Genomic DNA, 27,168 nt, shown 5'->3' with positions numbered 1-27,168 from the left:
GGGCCAAGAAGTGTTTTAATTAATACAATTTCTGTGTGGTTATTTTGGGGCTAAGCTATCCAGACAGCTGGGATGAGCAAGCAGGCCCCTCTCCCTGCAACATCCCTGTTCATATATACACCTCGTCTGCACACAGCCAGTACCTTTCTACCTTTCTACATATTGGAATACAACAAAGACTCCCTTGCCCTGTCCAGACACCCCACAGTCACCAGAATGATGATCCATACGAACCTCTTTTCTTTATATAGTGTCCAGTATTGAGTGTTCTTTATCGTGACACAAAGGTAAGTAAGTCATGATCCAGAGAAGAAGCCTGGTTTTCAGGTCAGTTCTGCACTATGAATCTATATGAACTTGAATGTGACACTTAGACCCACTGTGAGGCACCTGCCCCATCTATAAAAGGCTGAAGGGCTACATCAGGCACATTTTTCTGTCTGTATCATTATGAGACAGATTCTTCATTTTTCTAACATCTTCAAAACCAAATTGGACCCACAACTAAGTCCTAGGAAGCTAAGATTTGCTAAAATGCAGTAATGAAGAAACAATCCAAAATGAGGGTTTTTGGAAGAAACAGAGTCCTAGGCCAGAGACTTCCATGTGACTAACAGCTGATTTTGTGCCTCATGGGTGTTATATACATTACCTAGGGAAATTCTCATAAGATAGATCTATTGGGGAAAGAAAAATATTTAAAAACAATAAACATGTCCTAAAGCTCATAAAGGAAGTAAAGGTTAGTGTAGGAATAATGAGGTTGGAGGACTGGGGTACAGACAGAACTGTGAGCAAGATAAGGCTTAGAAATTTATCTGGGCATTGGTTAAACTCCAGTCTTTATGACCAAGGACACAAAAAGTGACACTGGCTCAAAAAGTCATATAAGGGCAGGAAAGTGAAAGCTTCCTTAAAAGTGGCCCCAGCAGTTGACCTCATCCCAGCCCTGATGGAGGTTACTCTGGACTTTATCCTTTATAGTCTTCAAGAAGCTCAATGCCTCCCTCTTGGACTCAGTTCTTTAATTTCTAGAAAGAAGAGGTAGGATTCTAGATAATTTCCGACAGCTTTTATTTTGTACGATTTTGTTGCTACAATGACATCATCTAACTAGATCATGAAACAGGAAGCCCTCAGAGGACCCTGACCATGTTCAGCTTATAAATTAACAATCAGGAACACAGATTGGGTTGTGATGGCTCTTCTTCATTATCAGCTTGACTATATCTGGAATGAACTACAATCCAGTAGTTTTACACCTGTAAAATCCAGGTCTTGAGGCCAGAATACAACACCTTCAATATGGATCTTGAGACTGGAAGACACAGGCTTTTGATCTGGGTCTTAAGACAGAATGACCCACATTCTCTGCTAGAAGTCTATATAAAGACAATGAAAGAAAACATTGTTCTTCACCTGATTGCCTTTGCCTTGTCAATACATCCATTCCTCCACCGGCATTGGAGCCTACTTCTTCGGGATTCCAGCATATACAGAAGACCAGCTGAGACAGCCAAACTTGTGGGACTGAGCAACTACTAGATTCTTGAATTTTACATTCACAGTTAGCTATGCTGGACTTCAGCCTGTAAGTTATTCCAAGTGCCAAGCAAGAGAGAGAGAGATTCATTTCATAACGCTGTGACTCTAGAGAACTCTGACTAATACAGGATTAACTGTGCTTCCTGCTGAGAGGCTACAGTGAACTATGTGTTGGTTTTTGCTGAAACCTAGCAGACGTTGGAACCAAATGTTAAGAACCAAGCAACATTTCTCTTTGACATTAGCATGCCATCTACATGAAAATGAATCAGTCCACAGTATCATTGCTAAGTGTATTCTACATATGCCCTGTTCTGATTATATTTTATTAAGTGTCTAGATGATACTGAGATAGTCATAGCCAGCGTAATTTCTAGGACATCTACATTTGGTTTTGATCAGGGCGGAGCAACTTACCCAATTCTGAAAGGTATGAGATGTACCATCTCAAAATTTCCTTTAGTTAGTAATTCAGAAGTGGTTTGACTCATGACCCTCGTTCAAGATAACTCTTAAAATTGTCCTCAAGAGCTCATGTAGGACTGAAGTCACCAATCTTCTCAAGTTTTGACTGGAAACAACTTACTTCTAAGCTCACACTCATGTGGCTATTGTCAGGATCATTTCTTCACCAGCTAGAACTTCATGGGCTGGTGTAGGAGGTTCTTCTGTCTATGTGTTGCTTTCATTGGTTGAATAAAGAAACTGCACTGGCCTTTTGATAGGGCAGTACTTAAGGAGGCAGAGTAGAAAGAACTGAATGCTAGAAAGAAGGGCAGACAGAGAGCCGCCATGGAGCTGCCAGGTCAGACATGCTGAATCTTTCCAGGTAAGCCACGAACTCTTGGTGTTATACAGATTATTAGAAATGTCTTAAATCAAGATGTGAGAGTTAGCCAATAAGAGATTAGACACAATGGGCCAGGTAGTGATTTAATTAATACAATTTCTGTGTGATTATTTCGTGTGTAAGCTAGCAGGGTGGCCGTGACCAAAAGCAAGCCCTCCCTCCATCAACAATGGGCTGTTTGAATATCTTGACACATTGTCCCCTAGAGTCCCTCTTTCCTGACACCTCAGCTGATTTAATGAGTCACAACAGAGGGAGATTACATTGAAGGCAGAAGGCACAATCACTCTGCAATCTAACTACATGTGTCCTACCTGTTCAATCTTCTCATATCCTGTCCACAAGAAGCTAAACCCAGATCAGTGAAGCAAAGGGATATTAACCACTATCCCCTGAGGGAGGAGGACCAAAGAATTTGTGGATATATCTTTTTATGACAGCTTCTTAACTCAAGTGAGTAACTCTTAACCAATGATATTTATATATTCACCTTGCCTTTCCTATTCCAGCTAATGGCATCTTTGACCACTGTACCATTTATTATACCTCTTTGTCTTACACCAACACCTTATGTCAAATCTTCTACCATGCTTCACACTATATTATAGGAATAAAGTCTTCTCTTATCTGCCTGCCTGCTCAGGTGATGCTGGTCCAAGCAAGAGTCATCTATTGCTGAGAATTTCCCTCAGTTCTTGACTGGTCTTTCCACAGTCCTGCGTCTCCACTGTGCCTGACTCTTCCTAATGCAGTCAGAGAATCCTCTTAGAAATGTGAGTCATGTGACATCACTGTCATTGCTTTTCCTAGTATACTCCAAAAGGATTCTAGAACAATGAGTCAAACCCAGAGCTGTATCAAGAAAAACTGCTTGGCCCTCCTACTCAATGCCAACCCTGTTTCTCTAATCTTCCATAAGCTCCTCCTCTAGTCAGCCTCCTCCACTGGATTCTCTCTTCCTAAAATACTCTATTTATCCTTTGTCACCCCCTTGCTACTTTTAATTGTCAATCTAGTATTTAGGACTTGAAATGGAGTTTCTCCTTCTCGGAACCATGGGACATTTAGAACCAGAGAATTCTTAGTCAATACATAGTAAGATAGTGACATCCTGGGACTGCACATATTAGATCCTGGTAGCACTACTGGTTAATCCCACAGTCTAGACTCAAATTATCAAATCAAAGCAAGCTGGACTGTGCCCGTAACCATCTTCCCCTAAGAAAGGATTCAGGAGACCAGCTCTGAATGCAGGGAATGTAAGATTTTTATGCCTCAAAAAATGGGGGATTTCCAAATAAAAAGTAAAAATATAAAGAAAAAAATGAGGGATTCCCAACAAGGAACTTGGCAAGCAAAATACAGAAACAGATAGCAATTTTGAGATTACTTGGCAAAATATCTTGTGGTTTGGGGAGGGTATAGGTCAAGGCACCATGATGGCGCTGACCTACTCAAATTCCAGGAAGATTCAAGGAAATTTTAAGGTCAAATTCTAAGAAACAGAATCTTAAGGGGTTTTTGTTTTGTTTTGTTTTGTTTTTACATATCCAGGGTCACATAGCATTTTTATTTTTTATTTTATTCTTTTAAAAAAGAAAACAAACTATCCTTTTTTCATTTTACAAAACCAATCCTAGTTCCCCCACCCTTCCCTTCTTCCATTTACTCCACCTTCCCCCCAACCCCACACCCATCCACTCCTCAGAGAGCGTAAGGCACCTAGCTTTGGGGAAGGTCCAAGACCTTCCCTACTGTATATCTAGGCTGAGTAAGGTATCCTTCCAAAGAGAATGGGTTTCCAAAAAGTCAGTACAAGCAATAGGAATAAATCCTGGTGCCACTGCCAGGGGTCCCGCAGTCTGTCCCAGTCATACAACTGTTACCCATATTCAGAGGGTCTAGTTTGGTCCTCTGCTGGTTCCTTCCCTGTCTGGCTGGAGTTGGTGTGCTCCCATTAGCTCAGGTAAACTGTTTCAGTGGATGTCCCATTATGGTCTTGACCTCTTTGCTCATATTCTCACTCCTCCCACTCTTCAACTGGACTTTGGGAGCTCAGTCCAGTGCTCCGCTGTGGGTCTCTGCCTCTGTTTCCATTGGTTGCTGGATGAAGGCTCTATGGTGACATTTAAGATAGTCATCAGTCTGACTACAGGGCAAGGCCAGTTCAGGCACCCTCGCCTCTACTGCTTAGGGTTTTAGCTGGGGTCATGCTTGTGGATTCCTGGAAATTTTTCTAGTGCCAGGTTTCTTGCTAGTTCCATAATGGCTCCCTTAATCAAAATATTTCTCTCTTTGCTCTCCATCTCTGTCATTCCTCTATCTCAACTACCCTGTTCCTCAAGTCATCCTCCCTTCTCCCATTCTCTTTTCCTCTTCCCCTTCTGCCCTTCCTTCTTCCCCTACTCCCAGGCTCTCAATTTTGTCAGGTAATCTTGTCTATTTCCCCTTCCCAGGGGGATCTATATACGTTTTTCTTCAGGTTCCTCTTGATAATTAGCTTCTCTAGGGTCATGGACTATAGGCTCATTATCCTTTGCTTTAGAGGTAGTATCCACTTATTAGTGAGTACATACCATGTTCATCTTTCTGTAAACAGAAACTTAACTTAGCTACAAACTCAAAATGGCTCCCCAGAACAAAATGAAGTTGGGCTGGTTATTTATATCATCTTTCTAATTGCCATAACCTAAGTATCTCCAGATATTGCTAAGCATCTTCTGGGAAAGTGAAATAACTCCAATGAATGTTGATGCTTAAGAGCTGTGGTTCTCAGTCTGTAGATCACAGCCCCTTTAATGGTTGAATGGAACTTTCACATGGGTCACCTAAGATCATCGGAAAACACAGTTATCTATATTACAATTCATAACAGTAGCAAAATTACAGAAATGAAGTAGCAACAAAAAGTAATTTTATGCTTGGGGTTCACCACAACACGAGGAACTGCATTATAAGGTCACAGCAATAAGAAAGTTAAAAGCCACTGCTTTAGAGGGACCCAACTAACCAGTTCAAGTCCCTAGTTTGAAGACCCAGTACCATTCCTTCTAAGTACTCACCATAAGTTTAATCATACCTGTAGCCCAAATAAAGTCTCTGCTGCTCAAAAAATAAGGCTCAACTCTCCTAATGCTATAATCCTTAACTACAATCCCTCATGTTGTACTGACTCCCAACAATAAAGCTATTTTGTTGTTACTTCATAACTGTAACTGTGTTCCTGCTACAAATCATATTGTATATGTGATAAGCAAAATAAATATCTGGTATGAATAATATCTAATATGTGACCCTCGTGAAAGTGCCATTTAATTCCCAAAGGGTTTTCAATCTACAGGCTGAGAACCACTGCTCTAAGAGTCTATGTGTTACCTGTGTTTAACAAGCATCACACCTCCATTGTCCACCCACATTATAGGCAAGCAAGCTGTTTATCCATTGAGAATGTTCAATAGTATCTTCCTTATATGCATGCATATCAGCTAGTTCAAGACAGAGGGAGAAGGAGGTAAAAGAGTGGAGTAATGGAGAGAAAAAGAGAGAGACTATTTCATGTAGGAAGGTAGACTGAAATTTGGTTCAGGTGAAAGGGAAAAGACAGAATAACAACTTATAGGCTCTATTCTAAAGAAAAGAAGTATTTCAGAAATGTATATTGCCAGGATTTGAAATAGTTGGGGCAATTGGGTGGCCCCCAAGAAAAATTCAAGACAAATAAAGCTTGAACTATGTCACTCCCAGCTCTGGTGGGGGATGGGTGACAGAAATAGGTCTATCTTATAAGATCACTGGCCAACTAACCTGATCTAGTTAGGAAGCACCAAACCAATGTCTAAAAACAAAAAATACAGCTCCTGAGACAGCTCCTGAGAAACAACTGAAGCTGTTATCTAGCTCCCATACACACATACACACACACACACACACACACACACACACACACACACACACCACTAAAGCTTTAATGGGAAGCATTTCAGCTCAATTACAAAGGTGAGCATATCAGACCTTACATTAGCAGCTCTAAAAGCCAGAAAATCATAGAATAATATATGTAAAGATCTGAAATTAAATAATTGAAAATCCAAACTGCTATATTCAACAAAGCTATCTTTTTCAATTGGTTATAAAATAAGCATATTTCAATACAAAAACACAAACTAAGGCAGTTCGGTAACAAATCATCATTGCAGAAGTCACTTGAAGAAATACTGTATACAGCATCAGAGGAAAAGAAGTTTCAATCACAAGAACATAGGAAAGAACACATATAGCAGAGAAATAGATTAATACAAGACAGCTAGGAAGGAATTCACTATGTGCAACACAGTAAACCAGCAAGGTCCTAGTGGTATACTAATAAAGGAGAAGGAAAGAGTATGTAACCTAAAAATATAAATAAATCAAAAGAATTAGCAAGCATCTCTCAATAATTATAGTGAATGTAAATGGCTTCAACTTACCAATGATTATATTGGATTTAAAAATAAGATACACCTTTCTTTGTCTGCAAGTTTGTAAAGACACACACAGCCTGAGAGAAAGTTTGGAAGTCAATTAAGTGAGTGGAAGCTCCAAACAAGACAGCGTCACTATTTTGATACCTGAAAAAGAAACGTGCAAATAAAAATTAGTCATGAAATATAAATGATCCACCGCACATTAATAATAGGAAATATCCATCAAGAAGATATCACAATTTAAAAATATATGTGCCAAATGTTTGAGCTCCCAGTCTTATCAAAACAAAAGGGTACAAAGGGTCTGAGAGATCCTGATACAATATTGCAAGTGCTTCAATACACCATTCTCATCTTCAGAAGATCACTTAAACTGAAACCTCAAAGTTAAACTAAACAATAGATGAAATAAACCTGACCAGAATCTACAGAATTTCCCATCTAGTAGAAAAAGAATATAATTTATCGTTGACAGTCCATGCATTCACCATCATTTCTAAACAGATGATATTCTGGGTCACAGAGGTAGTTTTAGCAAGCAAAAAAAATGCTACTAATTTATTTTATCTTATTAGAATTTATTAGAATAGAACTAGAAATCAATAGTAGGAGATACTATAAAAATTACACAAATACTTGGAGGCCGGACAATACACTTGCAAATGACTGAAAAAAATAAAGAAGGCAATTAAATGATTTCAAAAAATCAAGAAGGCAATTAAAAGTTACTATAATCAAGTAAGACAAACACAACTTCCCAGAACTTCTGAGATACAAATAAGGCAGGTCTAAAGGAACGTTTATACCTAGAAGTGCTTACATTACAAAATCAGAACAACCACAAATACCTTAATGGTACACTTAATATAGAAGAAGTATCAGAACAAATCAACTCTAGTGCAGTAGGTAGCAAGAAATAGTAATGGCTGGAGCAGAGATTATTAATATGGACACTAAAATGTCAACACAGGACTAAGGAGATAGTTTAGAATACAAACTGTTTGCCATCCAAGCTGAAGGGGCTGGTTTCAGTCTTCAGAACTCATGTAAGAAATCTGGGTCAGCTGGCACAAGCTTGCAAACCTAGTACTAGGAAAGTAGAGACAGGTGAATGGCAGGGCTTTGCTGGCAAGCAGCCTAGCTTAATCAGTAAAACCCAAGCCATTGAGCACCCCTTTCTCAAAAAAAAATGCTAAAGTGCTCTAGAAATGACATCCAAAGTTGACCCTGGCTTCTATGCTCACATACACATACATGCACATGCATACACACACACACACACACACACACACACACACATATGTATGTTCAAAAATACATAGAATTAGTTAAACATAAATTGGTTCTTATATAAATATAACAAGATGTTAGCCAAATTAATCAAAAGAGAGGACGCACAGGTTAATAAAATTAGAAATGTAAAGGGGGGTTGCTACAACAAATAGCAATAAAAACCAGTGAATTACTACAGAATATTTTGAAAATTTATATTTCAGAGAACTAAAAAAAATCTAGACAAAATGGACAAATTCTTAGGCAAATATTACCTGCCAAATTAAATTGAGAAGAAAAAAACCAACTTATATAGATCCACACAACAAGCAATGATATAGAAGCAGTAATAAAAATCGCCTTACAAATAAAAACTTTTGATCAAGATTTTATACTGAATTATGCCTAAATTTTAAAAGTGCATAACACACCCAGCCTCCGAGTAGAGATTCAAGGACCCCTAGTTATTCCCCACCACTCTCCTCAGCCATTCGTCCCATCTGATCTCCATTCTATTGTGACTTCCCTCTGACCACAGAACCTATCTCTGCCAGGATCTCCACTGCCAGAACAATTGGCCATGACACAGAAAGACTATCCATGTGCTCCTTCCTCTCTATTGATCTTGTTTCTCTAGTAGAGCCCTAGTAGCAACTGTTACATGCCTCAGCTCTTCATGTCATCCCATCTCCGTTCCCTTAGGACATACTACTATCCATTGACAGACCAAGGGTGTCCCTAGTTCTGCCCCTTCTGCTTTTCATGAATCTAGACCCCTAGTCTTACTCAAGAAATCTCTGGAGTCAGTTCCCGTTCCTGCCTGCTAGCCTACCAGGGACCCATTCATTATGACAATCTAGGACTGTTTAGTGTCTGAACCCAGAGGTTCAGCCAGTCCCTCAGAACTGATACTAATGGGACTCCTAATCCTAAAACCCAGAAGAACCCCAAGACTAAAAAACAAACATTTTTTGCTCATCCACAACCTATCAGATTGGGATAACAATAACCAAAGAAATAAAGGCTAAATCAACAAAGGTGAAACCATATCTACACCAAGAAACACTACATGTCATGATACCAGAAACCATCACGAAAACACAAACATGAACAACCAAGACAATATACCTCCTTCAGAAACCAGCAACCCTATTGTAATAGATGCTGAGCAACGCAATTTAGCTGAAGTGCAAGATAAGGACTTCCAAACATCAATTATGAATCTGTTCAAGGACCTTAAAGAGGATATGAATAAATGACTCAATACAAAGCATAAAAATGTAACAGGACTCCAGACTTTACTAAGTTTCCGTAACTTAGAAAAACTGACTCCATGATGGAAGTGCCATTCAAGCCATAAAACTTGGCACATAACCATAATACCAGCCAAAACTAAAACAAAGACTTAATCCATCAAAGTCTATGTTCTGGGAAAGTCTCTAAACGTACAATTGTTGGTTTGGTTTTGCTTTGTTGTGCTGTATCATTTTTGTTTGATTTTGTTTTGTTTTTCTTCTGTAGTTCTACTTCTGGCTAATGGTGCTGTTAGCTGAAGTATGCTAACTCAAAATGTAGTTTTTATGCTTAAAAGCTCACCCTGAGAAAGACAGGGCTTCTCTGAGACGCCAAACACCCAGCATAGTAGCAAGCCAACTACTAAAGACTTTCTATTGGCTTCAGTCCATGGCTGATCCCTCTTCTCTGCTGGATACCTCACAATAATTGCATGAAATAATGAAAATAGTTCAAGATATGAAAATAGAATTTATCAAGGAAATGGAATCATTAAAGAAAAGCCAGACTTAATAAAAATAAAAACCTCTGGAAATACAACAAAAAGGTCAGAGTTAAGTCTAAATAGAGTAGAGGAAGGAATTTCACATTTTGATGACATGTTAGAAGAAATGAATAGCTCAGTTAAAGAAAATATTAAATCTAAAAACAATCCAGGCACAAAACATCCAGGAAGCCTGAGATACTATAAAAAAAACCAAACCTACAAATAAAATATTTAGAGGAAGAAAAAAGACCATGTTAAAGGCATAGTAAATATTTTTTAGCATCTTAGAATAAAAGTTCTCAAATCTAAAGAAAGAAATGGCTATCAATGTACAAGAGACTTTTAGGATACCAAAAGATAGGACCAGAAGACAAACTCCCTGGTACTCAGAATATTTGAAATATTAAATATACCAAACAAAGAAAAAATATTAACAACTACAAAGAAAAAGACCAAATTACATATAAAGTCAGGTCAATTAGAATAACATGTAACTTTTTGATGGAGACTCTGAAGCCAGAAGGGCCTGAACAGTTGTTCTATAAAGTCTGAAAGACCACAGATGCCAGCACAGACTACTATACCCAGAAAAACTAGCTATCTATCACAGTCAAAGGAGAACGAATTTATGATTAAAAACAAATTTAAAAATGTCTGTCCACCAACCCACTACAAAATATGCTAGAAGGAAAATTTCAGTCTTGTCTTAGGGTTCCCATTGCTGCGCAAGACACCACGACCATGGCAGCTCTTATAAATGAAAACATTTAATTGGGACTGGCTTGCAGTTTCAGCTGTTTAGTCCATTATCATCATGGTGGCAAGCATAGTGGCACAGAGGCAGTGCTAGAGAAGGAAGAGAGAGTTCTATGTCCTATCCCAATCTGCAGGCAGCAGAAAGAAAGAGTGAGCCACTGGACCTGGATTGAGCTTCTGAAACCTCAAAACCCATCCCTGATGATACACTTCCTCGAATAAGGCCACAACTACTCCAACAAGGCCACATGTCCTAATCTTTTCAAATAATGCCACACCATAAGAGCTTATGGGGACCATTTTCTCTCAAACTACCACAAGTCTGAAGAGACTAACCACACCTTTGAGGGAATAAGAAATAAATAATCCCATGACTGTTAACTAAAAGAACAAAAACAAACAGGAAACTGATGCCTGGTACTGGGATGGCTCAACCAACACTCAAGCCTTGTTTCCCAAACCTGGTCTCAGTTTCCTCGCATTGCTTCTGTCTATTATTTTTGTTCTGTTCTCAAACAAGTTTAACCTCATGGTAACAAGGCTATCAAACCATGTAAACAAGCTCACAACACTAATCTTTTATTTGGCAAATATTCTGATGAAAACATACACACACACACACACACACACTTCCAATAAATGTCAATGTACATCATCTTCTGATTAACTCAAATCAGTGAGTGAGATCGTAGTCAACTTCCTAGACTTCTCTGATTGACCTAGCAAATATTCCTTGCCTCTAAAGCCAGGGATGCAATCAGTCCCATCCACATACTATGTTTTGAGAGCACAGGAGGAAAAGTGCTAGTATTGACCTATCAATGAATCTCTTCAAGAAAAAGAAAGAAGAGGTAGATGCTGGGAAGACAAACCCAAAAATATGTGGCTGTGGCTGGTCCACAGCAGGACTTTAATGAAGTTGCATGAGTGGGTGTGGCTGATTACAAGCTGCTTCTTTAGCTGAGGTTTGTGATTAAGGGGGAGATGAGCACTGACTGGGTAGTTTCATTGAGCTGGCTGGATGAAAAGAACAGGACACAGAGCGAGGAGTTCTGGATGAACAGCCCTGGTACAACTTGACCATAGTCATAATGGATCACACGTCTCTTGACAAGAGGTAATAAGAGAGAAAAGAGCCTTTAGAGCAAAGCATCCAAGGGAAAAAATAAATTCAGCAAAGTTGTATTAGATGCAACTAAAAGATGCCCAAGTCTATGTTCCCAGGGAGGAAACTGAGGTGTCAATGTTGGGTACAAATGTGATCCATATAATGTTTACCTAGCTCCCAGGAAGCGATAGGTCCCTAACCCTGTCGGAAATACCAACTGAATTCCAACACTTGTGAAAACACTTGATCAGTCATCCTGGGCTCCTAGATCTTCTGGGATTTTCTGGGCTCTGGGCTTTAAAAAGACAACTTTTTTACCCAGTCCAGGTGCAAGAGAAGAAGGGTATACAGCTGGAGCCGGTGGGAGGCAAGAAGAGTGGGTAGCATAATGCCTAAACCTCTCCCACTGTTGATTTGGCTTCTCTATCATTCCTTTAAACCTTCCCTATTGGTTCCCTTCACCAAGCCACTGTCTTAGGGACACTTGACCTAGATGACTACTTCAGTGTTGTGAGCTACAAAGTCACATCCCTGTTCATCAAAAAGGGAAGCCGAGGTTCGTTGGGTCCCTCAGTTTCTATTCCCAAGATAGTCCAACTGGACAGAGTAGAATTTCATTTGCAAATGTCTGTCTGCCAAGATCCCACTGCCACTCCTCCTCCCTGTGACCTTCTAAGGATCCTCAGGAAGCTTGCTATTGCTCTGAGAAACCCCTCCTCATCACCCAGACCTTGGTCACACCTTGACAATATAGACCAGTTCTGGCTTCAAACCTCAATTTTGCCATCCATGTCATGCTGAGTGATACATGCTGAAGATACTCTGGTACTGGATCCATCTTTTTTAATTTACCCCTCCCTCACAGTGCCTCCATGGAAAAAGGCCATTTCTCTCAGCCCAGCAGAGCTGGCCTCATATCAAAGTTTGCTGCTGAATAAATGATTAGGCTACTGCCAAGTCAGAAGAGAGCTATGATATACTCAGGGATGTTAAGATTAGACTCTTGGGCTCCAACTATACACTACTAGAAGGTCATGGGGGACACTGTTACGACTTAACCTAGGTCTTGGAGTAAAATTAGGTGTAGCAACCTGATGCCACAGACAGCCTAAAGTAGATACCCAAGCCTACTCAAGACCTATGTCTGTTGTCTTCTCTCACAGAGCTTTGATCTCCAAGGCAAGCTCCATGGACTAGCAGCACAAGTATCACATGTGGCAGCTAGTTCAGAGATACAAAGTCCAAACCCACTGAACCAGAACTTCTAGGTCTGGGGTAATCACAACATAAGGAGATATGACTGTGAGTCAAGTTGACAAGTGGTAGACTTGTAATGGCTATTCTTGGTTGTCAACTTGACTATATCTGAAATTCACCAAAAATCCAAAAATGGATGGCATGCCTGTGATTGACTTTTGTTTAATTTGAACTAGGTAGATCTACTTCTAATATGAAACTTTGAAGTAGGAAGACACATGATTTTAATTCAGATCTTGTGGCAGGAAGACTCATCTTTAGTTTGGGTCACACCTTTTGCTAGAAGCCTATATAAGATATTAGAAAAACCGTGCTTTTTCCCTTTGTCTGCTTGCCCTCTCCTTGCTAGCTGGTCCATTCCTTCACTGGCATTAGAGTCTACTTCTTTGGGAGTCCAGCATATACTAAAGACCAGCTGAGATATTCAGCCCTGTGGACTGAACAACTACTGTATTCTTGGACTTTCAGTTCACAGCCAACCATTGTTGGATTAGCTGAACTAAAGTCTATAAGTCATATTAATAATTCCCATAGATAGATAGATAGATAGATAGATAGATAGATAGATAGATAGATAGAGGTAGACTGAGAGATAAAGAGAGAAATTTATTCTATAAGTTCTGTTACTCCAGATAACCCTGACTAGGACAAGGGTCTAGCATCTATGTTTTTAATATCTTTTATTAATTCTTTGACAATTGCATCCACATATATAATGAATTTTTATCACAGTTCCCCAAGTTCACCTCTCCTGTCCCATTCTACCCCCTCTGAAACCCTTCTTCTCAACACACATCCTCTTCTTACTCTCATGTATCTCTTTTTTTATAGCCCACCGAGTTCAACTAGAGTTGCTTGCAAGTGCACAAATGTGCGGTTATTTACTAAATTGTGGCAACTTAACAGTGGCTGCACCACTGAAGAAAAATGTTTCCTTTTCTCTTAGCAGCTATCAACTGCTGATAGCCCCTTGGCAAGGGATGGGGCCTCACATACTGCTCCCCCATCTACCAGTATCTACATTTTAACAAATCCTGCCTAAGGTGATCTTGATGCAGGTTCAAGCTTGGAATTCATGACATCTGGGGACTGTTGAGGTAGAAAAAGTTAATACATTGTCCTTTTGGGTAGCTATGGAGGTGTAGGGAGGTAAGATATGATAAGGTCTGGGAATAAGGTTTCCTTTGGTCTTAAGCATGGCATCAAACACTACATATTCTCAGGCTTAGTTTTATACCAACAGATCCCCATAGAGTCTGACATTGCTCACCCATCAAACCCACAAAACAGCCAGGGAAGAACATGTAGAGGCTCTTTGCAATGTGAGCAAGAAAAGCAAAAAGATATGTGAAAGGTCACAATGAAGTTTGAGTTCCCACTCTGACTTTAAAACCATACCACACAAAGGGCAGAATTTACAAGTGGATTTGTAGACAGTATCAGTCAATGTGGTACAGGAGAAATCCCATCCACTGTCATCTCTGGCACTAACCCCATATCTCCAGGAAACTGACCCAGAAAACCACCTCCTTCAAAGACTGGTATCTGCCCAGCATTTTGGTTCTTTTTGTTAAACTAGCACAGGACGCCAACCATGCAGACACAGCCATTTCTGCCTCGATGTTTTCCTTCAGTGCTGTCCCCAAAGAATAGTCATTCCTTCCAGGTGGGTCCTGACGACATGTGAGTCCCTATGTGTGTACATGCTTCACGAGAAAATTGTAGAATCTACTTCCTTAAAATCATTGCTGTTGTCTCTAAGACAGGGGTGGCAATTTAATAAGATTTTGATTATAAAGGCCTAAACATGGAGACAAGTATGCAGCAAGTGGACAAAGCTGCATGGCATAGTCATCATTTTTCACAGTCATTTAAGGCTAGAAAGGGATAATGACCTGTTACAGAGATAGCTTCAGTGCAGTCACTGTCATGAGTTTTGCTGGCCATCTGTGACACTGCTGACACACATGACCATGCAGCTCCCATGTTATGCCTCAGTTAAAAATACCTCTGTCCATATTATCTCTCCTGGACAATGACTATTACCTCAAGTGTCAGCTACTCCTGGGGGGAATCAGGCCAGGGGTATCTCTGTGGCTAAGCCCCTTTTAAACTGGCTCAAGGCCCAGATGAAATGTGTTACCTTGGGTAGTTAGTTGTTTAGGCATAACCAGGTAAATCTAGTGACTCATAAGTAGTAACCCAACTCTACACCCTTGGAAGATCTTATTCAACTTTTCAACCAGAACTGTAATAAATATGAGTAAAACTTCTGGGGCTCATTCACTATATCCTAACCTTTTGACCTTTAAGAAGTTACTCAACCTGAGGCTTGTTCTTTTCATCTGTAAATGCACAGGAGGGCATGAGCCATGATGTTGCAACAACTAAATGAGTGATGTATACAGTGCTGTATTTAACACTGAGCAAATGCCCCCCCGCCGTGTATGTAACATGCATACTAAATATATATGTAGTCTAAATAATGTGGTGGGTAATTTGTCGTTATCAGAGCCCACAAAGTGCAATATGAAAGTACCTGTTTATAGGGTTTCTGTGCAGTACTACACTTAGAAAGGACTTCAGCATCTTAAAAAAAAAAATAGCAGCAATGAAAACAATCAAAGAAATCAATGTGTAAGACCTCAAAGTCATGATGGCTTATTATGGTGTTTTGATGTTAGGAATGTTTGAAAGAGCAGATATCCTGGTTTTCACCTCAATTCAGTGTTCAATAAATTACACATGACATCCAACACTTCATCACAAAGCAGGCTTCGCACTAGGTAAATGTCAATCAATCATAGACTGGCATAGTGCATATACGCCAGGCTGATCTGTGATATTGGTAAGTCAAGTGTCTTAGATGCAATGGGTTTATTAGGACATAACCCCCATCATAGTTCAAGAGCTACCTGCATATGTGTCAAACCAGTGGCTTATGCATCTTCCCATTTAGAAGAAGAAACCAGAAGAGGGAGGAGCTGTCCAGATCCCTGAAACCTTCCCCACAAGTCCTCCAAGTTTCACAATGTTTTTCCCTGTGTTTGACCAGGAGACAATGAAACATTTTTAAACACACAGTTGACTCCATTTCCTGTGTCTCTATTCAAAACCACTATGAAAGCGACTGGAAATACTGAACTAATGACATCTCACACTGGCACAGTGCTACCAGTACCTGCTTTACTAAGCATGGGAACACTAATAAAATGTGCAAGAAATTGCCCTTTAAAAGTATCATGGGAGATCCAGATTGCTCCCTTCAAGAACCCTGCGAAGAATATTTTGATAGAATAAGAAGGGAAAAGAGCCTTTACCAGTGAATAAAAATTACTCATTTGCGTCTTATAAATATAGACTTTTGTGTATGGGGCTTCCTTTGAGCATACTGCTTTTTATACATACAGCATATGCCTGAACACTCCTAGATAAATCAGCTGGAAAGTTCTGGCCAAAAAGCATCAGTGATATGGGATTCCCCTCTGTATGCTGTAATTACCATTAATGAAAATAGAAACTGGCTTGGCCTGCTGCTAGGGCAGAACTTAGGTAGGTGGGGAAACTAAAATGAATGCTGGGAGAAAGGAGGCAGAGTTAGAGAGAAGCCATGTAGCCTGCCAAAGACAGACGCTGGGAACTTTACCCAGTAAGTCACAGCCACATGACGATACACAGATTAATAGAAATGGGTTAAATTAATATGTAAGAGTTGGTCAATAAGAAGCTAGAGCTAATGGCCTAAGCGGTGATTTAATTTATACAGTTTCTGTGTGATTATTTCGGTTCTGGGTGGCCGGGACAAACTAGCAGCCTCTTCCCACACATCAGTTCTGCCTCCCACATCCCCCACTGCACCTTGGTCTAACATCCTCTACCAAAAATTCTACTTTCTCCCCTAAAGGTTAGTGGGCCAGGTGGTTTAGAGAAAGGAGACCAACTTCAAAGGAGACTTGAGCTCCAGCACTGTGACTTTAAAGAGCGTCTTCCTGTCCCTCCCTGAGGCTCAGTTCCTTCCTTCAGGATGAAGACATTTGCTCAGTCTAAGTCAGAGATGGCCAATGCAAAGCACTCATCACATGCAAACAAGCTAAGTGAGCGAGGCAGATGAGGATGGAAGCAAGGTGATCTCTGGGGTTGATCACCATCTTCTTCATCTTCATCTTTACATACAGTTGCTCACCAAGTCTGATAGATTTTTCCCTCATTGATGTCCCTACAGGCATCCCCTCTTCTCCACTCTGTGACTTGAGCCATCCTTTTTACTTTCACCTATTAAAAGGTTTTTTTTTTGTTTCACCAAAAAAAAAAAAAAAAACCACAAAACCAAAAAATCGACGAATTTTTTCCTAGTCTCCATACTACAGCTGCGGTGATTTTTCTGAAATAAAAGTCCAGTGGATTCTCAGTGCTCATAGAACACAGTTGCAACCATCTATAAAGCAGGTGTGAACCGCTTGTCATCTCCTGCTGTCCGTTTTCCAGTGTCATGATTTATTCAATAGCCACTCCAAGCTATTGATTGGCAAGAATCTAATTCTCAGCTGCAGGCATTATTCTGGTACTATTTTCTCTGTCTTTGCTGATGCCGCTACGAATTAGTCAGGGAGACAAAGGGCTGCTGCGGAAACAAATACTTCATAAATTTCCTCCACATGACCCATGCTATCACTGGGAAGCAGGGGAGAAAAACAATATCTGCTCATTGTAGAAAGTTTATAATTCAAGCTAACAAAGGCTTCATCCCTACGTTGGCTTCCATGAATACCATAGCAGAAGAAAGTGGATGTGGAAAACATACTGTCTCCTCAGCTTTCCACCTACCTCCAATTACACTGGCCAAAGTTCTCTGGGGGGAATGGGATTGGATACAATCCTTTCCTAGCCCAGTAGAGAGCCAATGTACTTAGAAGAACATCTCTGATGATTTCCAGACTTGATTTGTTTTTTGCTTGTTAACTAAGCTCCTACATTTTGGTTTAGCTCCACTGTCTCCTCCTCCAGGAAGACTTCCTCACACACACTTTCATCAGGACAGTGCTCTACTTGTGTCGTTTTGATTTGCTTCTTACCCCCTGTTATGGTTTGGATAAATGTTTCCCAAAACACTGGTAGAAGGTAGTGGGACCTTTAAGAGAGAAACATAATGAGGTCTTCACATTCTAGAAAGGGGTTGTAGGACCTTCTACAAAGGAATCTCTTTTACTTCAAGGTCATGATTGAAGTAGTTTACTAAATACTCCCTGCCATCGTCACCCAATAGCCCCACCAGAAACCCAAAGCAATGAAACCTATTAATCATAAACTGGAACCTTCAAAACGGTGAGCCAAAACAAACATTTTCTCTTTATAAGTAAATTACCTCAAGCATATTATTATATGACATAAAGCCAATTAACATTCCACAATATAAAGAACACCACTCTGGGGAATCAATAAGAACTATACCTTACTCCTAACTACATTTGGAGTTTAAAGTCAGGTCTGGAGAAATGTAGAGACCAGGTATATCTAGCATCAAAGGAATACAAGTTTTAGTGTATTCTCATGGTCCACAGCTGACTGGCTAAGTGCCTAAGCCCCAGTTTTCTTGGTGGAAGGAGAAACAGAAGGATGTTGGAGCCATCTAAGCCACTCTTCAAGTATCTGGCACCTCCAAAGACAATGCAGGGCTCTTACTGCAAGACAGTGGGGATCTGATGGAACTCCCCCTCCTCACCTACCTCCAGATCAAAAAGCTCCTGTGTCCTGGAGAGAGGGCTTACGTGAGTCCTCCCCACCAACTAATTGCTGTTGCTCACAATTCTTTTTTCAAGTAAACACTGTCTTTAAATAAGAAGTAAAAAAACAAAACAAAACAAACAAAAGATCCAACATCTGCCCTTCCCAGCCTCCCTTTCTGCTTTAGTACAATCACGTGACCGAAGATTTGGCAGTCAGATGAACCCATGCAGGAATTAGGAATGGAGATCAGTTGGTGATAGAAAAAGGCAGATATGGGAGCTCACAATCCTCCAAACCAACAGAAGAAAACCGAGAAGGAGCTTGTTGATTTTAGTGACTTTATGACAGGAAGCCACTCCTTCATAAGTGTCCCTGGGGCATGTTTCTGTGAGTCACTCCCGCCAAGGCAACATCTCCGCATTGCAGATGTCCAGGGCACATCCAATGATAATGGGACTTTTCCTCCAAAGACCTTCACAAGAGTCTCCTCACCTGCATGTGGGAGACTGACGGCAGAACAAAGAGATAATTCTACACAGGCTAACTTGCTGACCAGTGAGTTTACTGACCATTAGAGCTACTTACAGGAGTATGCATGCCTCTGAGGTTTCCCCAGTCCACTTGGAAGCTGCAGCCTGCAGCTTCTCGCTCCACCGCGTTCAGGTAGCTTCCCCAGCTGGAGTCTCCTCCCTCTCTCCACATTGTCATTTGCTTACATAACTGAAGCAGAGGCCTTCACCAGCTTGCTGGCCCTTGTAAGGCTCAGCCCCTTCCTGCATCTTATGAGTCTCCCTCCTCCCTCCAGAAGGGAGTATTTCAATTTGGGGACTTAGCTAGACAGTATCCACCTGGAAAAACACGACCAACAGCCGGCAGCTATTCCAACACCAGTTTTTGCTGACTTTTTTTTCTTTTTTTTTTTCTTCTCAAAACATATGCATGCTCAGTTTCCTGTTCTTCACCCCATCCCAGATGTGAATTGACAAATCTCCCACATTCTACAAATGTGGGCTTTGGGTAAAACAACAAGACCAGGAAAAGGGTCTATTCTCCTCTAACACTTCACGGTGAGTTGTTGAGGAATCAACTGAGGAACTGGATATACTTGTACTTATTTTGAACTCAGGAAATAAGTAAGTCTCTGAGGACAAAAGCTCATTTCCTACCAGACTAACTGCTCAGTAAGCTCACTCACTTCCTTAGCCCTGAGGGAACCAGGTGACTACAATCCCCAGCATAGAAAGGAGCCCAGGAACACAGGAGGTGAAGGAACCTATGAACACTCTAATTCCAAAGCTATGTGCACAGCTCCCTTCACCACTCTTGGTACCACACACTCCAGAGAGCTGACTTGGGTTTTCAGTATAGACTCCAAGACACCTCAGCTTCCCTCCTTCCAGCCACTGCCTCTCCTTCCTCCTCTTTGCCCTGGCTAGAATTTCTGGGCTCCTCCACAGCCAGCCTCATTGACAGCGCAGCCCTGCCCCTCACAGGTGACCCTCCAACAGGATCCACATGAGAGGTAGCTTCAAACTCCAGTTCTACTGCGAGCCCACGGTGGTGAGTGAATTTTGTTTCCTTGTTTGCAAAATTAAAGAAAAGTAAAATCACCTTGATTTAAAGACTCAAAAAGATCACTCGTCTATGTAGACCCTCTCCTGAAATCTCAAGTGAGTTCTCTGGTCCGTGGGAGAAACCTAACATGTAAGCGTTGGCTATAAGATTTTACTACATCACATTCATTCTCCATTCCATGCATTCCATCAGACTACTGGGGATGGATAAGCTCCATATCCCCCTGCACGCTAAGAATAACCCTCTCCTCCCCCTCTTGACAGCTGGTCCTCTGGCTGCCTCTCCCTAGACCCTCCCAGAACAGACATGGAATGCTGGCAGAGGGTGTCCCTCCAAATGAGGCCCTCACATGCTGTGAGGGTCAGTGAGATTTCTGGCATTTCCTCCATCTCTTTGGGCCAAGAACAGGAGGGAAACCTGGGCTTCTGGCCCTTTCATTTACCGTTTGATTTTCCCCTTGACTCTGGCTGTCGACAGCATCTGGCTGCTGTCACTGCATAGATGACACTTGGGTCCCAGGCTCTTTGACCTCCCAAGGACTCTGAGCACTGATTGGACTTATCAGAATGCTGTGTTCTGAGCCAAAGAGATCTGCCAGCAATGATGAAGAAGCAGTCTGAACCCAGTGGGAAATCCAAATGAGGAAGAGAAGCTGGGCATACGGGTTGGCTCCAGCCGAGCTCAGCTGTCCAGAAAATCCTTCAGAGGCTCCTGTCTGCCCTGTTCTCCCCTTCGCAGGCTCCTTGCAATGGCTTGAGCAGCACTGCAGAAAGGGAAGTGCGCAAATCTTGAACAAAGAAGAATCCTCTCTGCAGGACGGACTCATTATTATGAGAATTACCAAGCTTGCCTCCCTGTTTAATCACTTCCAGGTGCACAGAGCAACACCAGCACCTTCACCATTATGAGAAAGGAAAGAAACAGATAACCAGGACCCCTGAACCTGGTACTTCACACGTGTTTACCTTCTGGATTTACAAAGAGGTTCAACCCTACCGGGGTTGGGATGGGAAGTCTGCCCAGAGGTGGGATTGGCTCCCCAGTGGCTCAGCACTGGAGTGCAGAGTCAATTTTGTATAGCTCAGAAGCCATCTTCTATCTTCAGGACATTTCAATGCACTTCTTCTTTGACTTTTACAAATAAGGCTCCAATAAGCATCCGTAAGCAAGATTTTATGTGAACATCAATTTCTTTCCTCTTGGCTGTGTACCTAAGGTTAGAACTGATGAATCATGCGGTAACTTTATAGTCTGAGGACTTCCATCCCATTTTGCACAGTATGTGAGGGTCCTGTTATCTCCCATCATTCACATTTGTTATCTTCTATACATATCACAACCTTCATGGATGTGAAGCCGAGTGCCTCGTTATACATTATCTTTTATATTGGCCTAACAGTGAATGGCACAGAGCCTCTTCTAAGTTGCTTGTGAGCTGTCTGTATTGCCTTGTAAATGTTCTTTCTCTTTCTCTCATATACTTTTAAGTTCCTTATGACAATTTCTATTCTGTACATTAGCATTAATCATTCTTAGTGGGATTCTAGAAGCACAGATGTTTAATTTTTAAAGGAGCTGAATCTATCTACTTTTCAGTATGAGCCTTTGGTATTATGTCTAAGAGAAGGATTTGCCTGACCAAGGGTCATGAAAATCTACTATATTTTTTCTTCTTTTTTTTCTGGCTCTTCCTTTTGAGTCTGCTAATTATTTTTGAAACAATATTTGTGTATGGTGTGAGGAAGTGGTCCAACTTCATAGTGTTGCATGTGGATGGGCAGTTGTTCCTCATCATTGCTGCAGAATGTTGCCTCCTCCTCGACCTGCCCTGCACATCAGCTCACCAGACAGGCCCTGCTCTGTCCTCCTTTGTCGTCCTCTGTTCTTCACTGTTGATGACCGTGCCACCTCTGTGATTTGTTGCCTGCCTGATGTCTGCAAGTTTTGAAATTTCTCTTTGGCTTTTGTCAGGATTGTTCAGATGTAGTGGGTCTCTTGGATTTCTACATCATTTGAGGATCAGGGTCAATAACTTCAGAAGCTAGTAATTGCAATGCTAGTAGTCAATATGAAGTCCACTTGAAGGATCATTGCCGTGTTGGAAATGCAAAGTCTCCAATCCGTGAGCATGACAGAACACTTCATTCAGTTACAATTTCGTTCACAGTGGGTTTTTTTTATTTTTGGTTTGTAGGGTGTAATTTTTGCACTGTTTTTGCTAAAATTGTTTTTAGGTAATTTTTTTTCTTTTTATGCTGTACTATTAGTGAATCATTTTCTTAATTTCATTCAAATAATATTCATTGTATATAGACAATGAATTTAAATTGTTGTCTTGCGCTGCACAGCCCTGATGAGTTCATTTACTAGTTCTCACCATTTTTTTTTTGGTAGAGAACTTAGGATTTTATACACATAATCATAGCAATGCTACTGAAACATTTTAAAATATCTATTTTATTTTGACTTATATGTGCATGTGTGTGTGTGTTCATGTGTGCATGCAGGTGCCTAAACAGGCAAGACCAGAACAACAGATCTCCTGCAGCTGAAGTTGCATACGGCTGTGAGCTGCCCAGTGTGGGTGCTGGAAACCAATCATGGGTCCTCTGCAAGGGCAGCAAATGCCCTTAACCACTGAACTTTCTTAACAGCCCTATGAAAATGGTTTTACATCCTTCTTTGTGAATAAAGGATACCCTGTCTCTTCCCTTCAACTTCCCCCTTCCCTCCCTTTTCTTCTTTCTTATTATTTCTTCTTTTCCGTACTAATTGTCTTAACTGACTTTTCAGGATAATGCTGAATAAATGATGTGATAGAAAACACAGTTGCCATGTTCTCTGTTAGGACAAGTTTTACATTTTTCAGTTTTGACTGCAGTATTTCACAGAGAAACATTATCGGGGTGAGAAATTTCTGTATGTAGTTCATTAAATTTTTGGAACATCAAAGATGGGTTACGAGTACTGGGTGTGGTTATACACCCGTGTAACCCAGTGCTTCAGAGGTGGAGACAAAGAAAACAAGAGCAAGGTCATCCTCTGTTACTTTGCAATTCCGAGGCCAGCCTGAACTGGATAAAAACCTGACCAAAAGTCAGAGGCCTTGAACCAGACCAACAACTCGTTACAATGAACATTTGCAAGTAAAGCTATCTGGGAAAAAGGTGAACGGTGTGACATACCACAGCTCCCAAGGCCACTACAGCAAATGAATACCTGGAGATGAAGGAAGGGGCAGAGAAGAAAAATGTTTTTCTTTTCCTTTTTTCTTTTTCTATTTTTTGCAAGGGTGGCAACAAGGGTGGAGGGCTGGCATAGAAGGACTAGGAAATGAGTAGAATTGGAGAGCATGATGTGAAATTCTCAAAGAATCAATAAAAATATGTTAAAAAAAATGAGTTCTCTGAAACTCAAAAAAAAAACCCTCAAAACAATCAAACAAAAAATAGTTATAGATTTCTGTCATTTGAGTTTTCTGTGCCTATTGAGATTATTAAGTAAATCTTATCAACCTGTCTACAGATGTTAAAAATTGTCCTGTGGGGTCAAAGGTCACCCCATTGAGTGTTGGGAATGAAGGAAGTCCTAAGTGAATGAATATTGTTGACAAAGGCATAGCAATGTCAAAGACCCCAGCTTCTCAGCTCCACTGTAGTGGCAAAGCCTTGCACAGGTTAGATTCAGAAGAAATACAAATCCTTACTCCTCGATCCATTTGCAAACTGTTGATCAATGTTCACAAAAAGATAGCGATGGCAGCTTCTTCCTCCCAGGCATTTACAGACCAAGATTGATCCCCTACAGAGACAGCCTACAAAGACCAGCCCTTGCGCTGTTCTGAGGCCACTATAGTAGTTGGTGTCTCCATCCCAGTGAGCATATCCCAACTAATTCCAGTTACAAGTGTCTCTGCATGTGTCTGCCCTGTATTCATTCGCTTGTGATCCCTAGTCTGGGTTCTGCGACCAAGCTGTGTGGGAGAAGGCAATTGAGAGTCAGACACCGGAGGACAACTGTGATAATCAAATTCTGCAGCAGGCATAAATAGCTATAGTGCTTGCAACTTAAAAGGGACGGCGAACCCCTGTTACTTTGGGTATTTATATTCACCCAAAACACAGGCCGTGGCTTAAAGGGAGATGACAGTTGGGGACAGCTGCCCACTTCCCTGCTGTTTTCAATGCTTTAGACACTTGGTTCCAGGGAGGCTTGTGGATTCGGCCTCACAAGTTGGCCTCATACTAGGCCAAGCTCTGCCTTCACATCACACTACCTGCTTGTGAGAAAATGGCATATATGGATATATGTAAAATGCCAACTGCCATGGTGCTGGCTCAGAACTCCTGGTTCTTTTTCTGACCTTGCCATGATTCAAGAAACCCCTGGACAGGTCTAACTGGCATGAGAAAGTCTGACGTCATCAGTGCCTCTGCTAGGGTAGGATGGACCCCAAAGTGTTGCTGCTGGTGAGTTTAGAACACTTCATCAAAACCCTCAAGCCTCTAGATGTCAGGTATTTTAAATGCAATGATTCTATCCCTTCTAACTATCTCCCCAAGGGGAAGTTTATGACCATTTCACTGATGAGGAAATAGAATATTCAAGACAGTATGGCAATAATTGCCACATAGACTAGAATCTACAGCCCTTGATTTAAGGATTACAATGCAATCTCCACTAAACAACGCTGAATTACCCACAAACACACACAAATCTTCTACCCGTTGCTTTGTGGAACGCTCTTTCTGCTCTTTCCCCTAGAAGGCAGGAAGTTGGGAGATTCAGGCACCTCGTCCTCAGACTGTGCTACTTGGAGACTTTCACATCTGCCCTCAGACGCCCTATGCATGTTCTCTATGCATAACGCAGGTAAAACAGGCATTGGGCCAGTCTAGAAGGAATAAGGTTTTTGGTGTACTTCTAAGCTGGAAATGCTCATTGTTCACACTCAGTTCACCCGCCACCTCTCAAGGTAGCCTGTGATGGTTCCAAGTAGACTAGTGAGCTTTCCCTATCTGAACAGTCAAAATGGTCACAACTACATACAATAGCACAGAGGGGATGGTTAGGACCATGAGGACTTGACCTACATCCGTTTGTTTGATGCTTTCTTTCCAGTGCAATAGAAGCAGAGATATGAGATGGATCTCTTTTTAAAATGATTGCTCTGGCCACAGGAAAGAGGGGGAAAGATGCAGGAGTAGAAGGCAACGAGGACAGGCAGGACCGGAAGCCAATGGGTCAAGAGGTAAGGGTATGGGTGTACGCAAGGGAAGGGGCCTCCAGAGGGTGATCCAGGGAGGAGGAGGAAGTGGTAGCTGAAGATGAAAGCAAAAGATGAGAGTGTTAGTGTGTGCTGCCCAGCTTCTCCCATGGCAGAGGACATACTGGGTTTCGTGCCACCTGACTGAAAGGTCTCTGCTTCCAGAGAGATGAAGAAAGGAAGGAGTAATTAAATGTGCAGCTTTGCCTCTCCAGAGGAAATAAACAGAAATGGGCGCTCCCAACCGTGGATGATTGAATGGATATAGAAGGGAATTACAAACACCTTCGATGTCAGCTCTGAAAGAGTTATTAGAGGGCAGAAAATTCCAGGCTTCACCATCACCCTGCCTTTTTCCTTCCAGCTGGGAAACCCTCACCTGCAGCCTGGGATGGGAGAGGATTACTCAGGACAGGGTGTGTTGACACATGAGACCTGGGAACTTCTAGCCAGCTCAATAGCATCCCAGAGAGGCTTGCCCAATACCCCAATATTCATATCAGCCTATTTAATTTTGTTAACACCACAGCCTCAACCCTATGCCAGATAAGATGTCATGGGCTAAGATGTGGGGAGACCGTAGTAACTAAAGCATCACTCCACCCCACCCCCAGAAGAGATCTGTGTGGGTTCATCACCACCGTGGGTAGAAAGTAGTTAAAAGTTTTCTCAAGTTGATGCTTGCAGTGAATCTAAGATAGGCTGGATCACCGTTCTACCACTCCTTCTAGTACTAGCTGAAGGAGGCTATCCCAAAACCCTCAGGCAGGACTGGAGAGATGCTCAGCAATTACGAATACTTGCTGCTCTTCTAGAGGAACCAAGTTCAATTTTCAGGACCCATATCTGACATGCACAATTGTGTGTGACTCCAACTTCAGGAGATCTAATGCCTCTGGCTTCTGTAGGCACCTACCCTCGTGCACACACCCACATGCACATATGCAAGTAATATACAGATGCAAATAATTAAAAATAATTTTTTAAAACCCTCGTGGGATTTTTCTTTCTGTGCCTCTTCTGCTGACACAAGATCTAAAATTTTTGCCTAAGACCCAGCTTAGCTGTGGAGCTAGAGGAGAGCTCTGATAGAACCCAGGCCCAACGTCTGTTCCTGCATCACACACAGCACTGCCCACAGGTTAGGCCAGCACCTTCAGAATGTTGACACGTGCTACCCAGATTTACTTGACACATATGGAATCCATACAGTATTTCCAAGAGAAGCAATAGCCGTATGACACTGTGAGCTCGCAATCTAATTCCACGGGAATGAAAGGCCAACTCCAGTCCTCACCAGCCAAGGGACATGGCAGCTATTGAATCTCTCAGTGCCTCATTCATCCTGCATGACCAACAGGTCATGGCATATGCAATGATATATGCTGACCTCAAAGGCTGTTGGGAAGATTTAATGAGTTAATACGCATAAAGCAATTAATGTGTCTGGCACAGGAGAAGAGCTTTCGTTTGGAGTGGAAGGTTGACAGAGGTTAACCATGTGCCCAGCACTTCCCAGCTGGTAAGTGGTGAAGTCTGCATTCCAGCCCCAGAATCAAGGTTCCTACACAG

The 27,168-nt window shown here is 41.5% G+C and overlaps 1 long non-coding RNA gene across 1 annotated transcript; it reads right to left on the bottom strand.

Moving 5' to 3' along the window:
- Positions 1 to 1,057: 1,057 nt before the first annotated feature.
- Positions 1,058 to 19,538, bottom strand: LOC125415231 (uncharacterized). The gene is made up of 3 exons (XR_007236568.3): positions 19,341 to 19,538; positions 6,862 to 7,002; positions 1,058 to 4,511 (listed from the first exon to the last, which is right to left on the bottom strand). It is a non-coding gene; the product is annotated as an uncharacterized LOC125415231 (long non-coding RNA).
- Positions 19,539 to 27,168: the final 7,630 nt, after the last annotated feature.

The sequence above is a fragment of the Myodes glareolus genome, chromosome 19, assembly GCF_982192425.1.
Source record: "Myodes glareolus chromosome 19, mMyoGla1.1, whole genome shotgun sequence".
NCBI lineage: Eukaryota > Metazoa > Chordata > Mammalia > Rodentia > Cricetidae > Myodes > Myodes glareolus.
The sequence above is the reverse complement of the archived record's forward strand: the minus strand, read 5'-3'. Positions and strand labels throughout refer to the sequence as shown.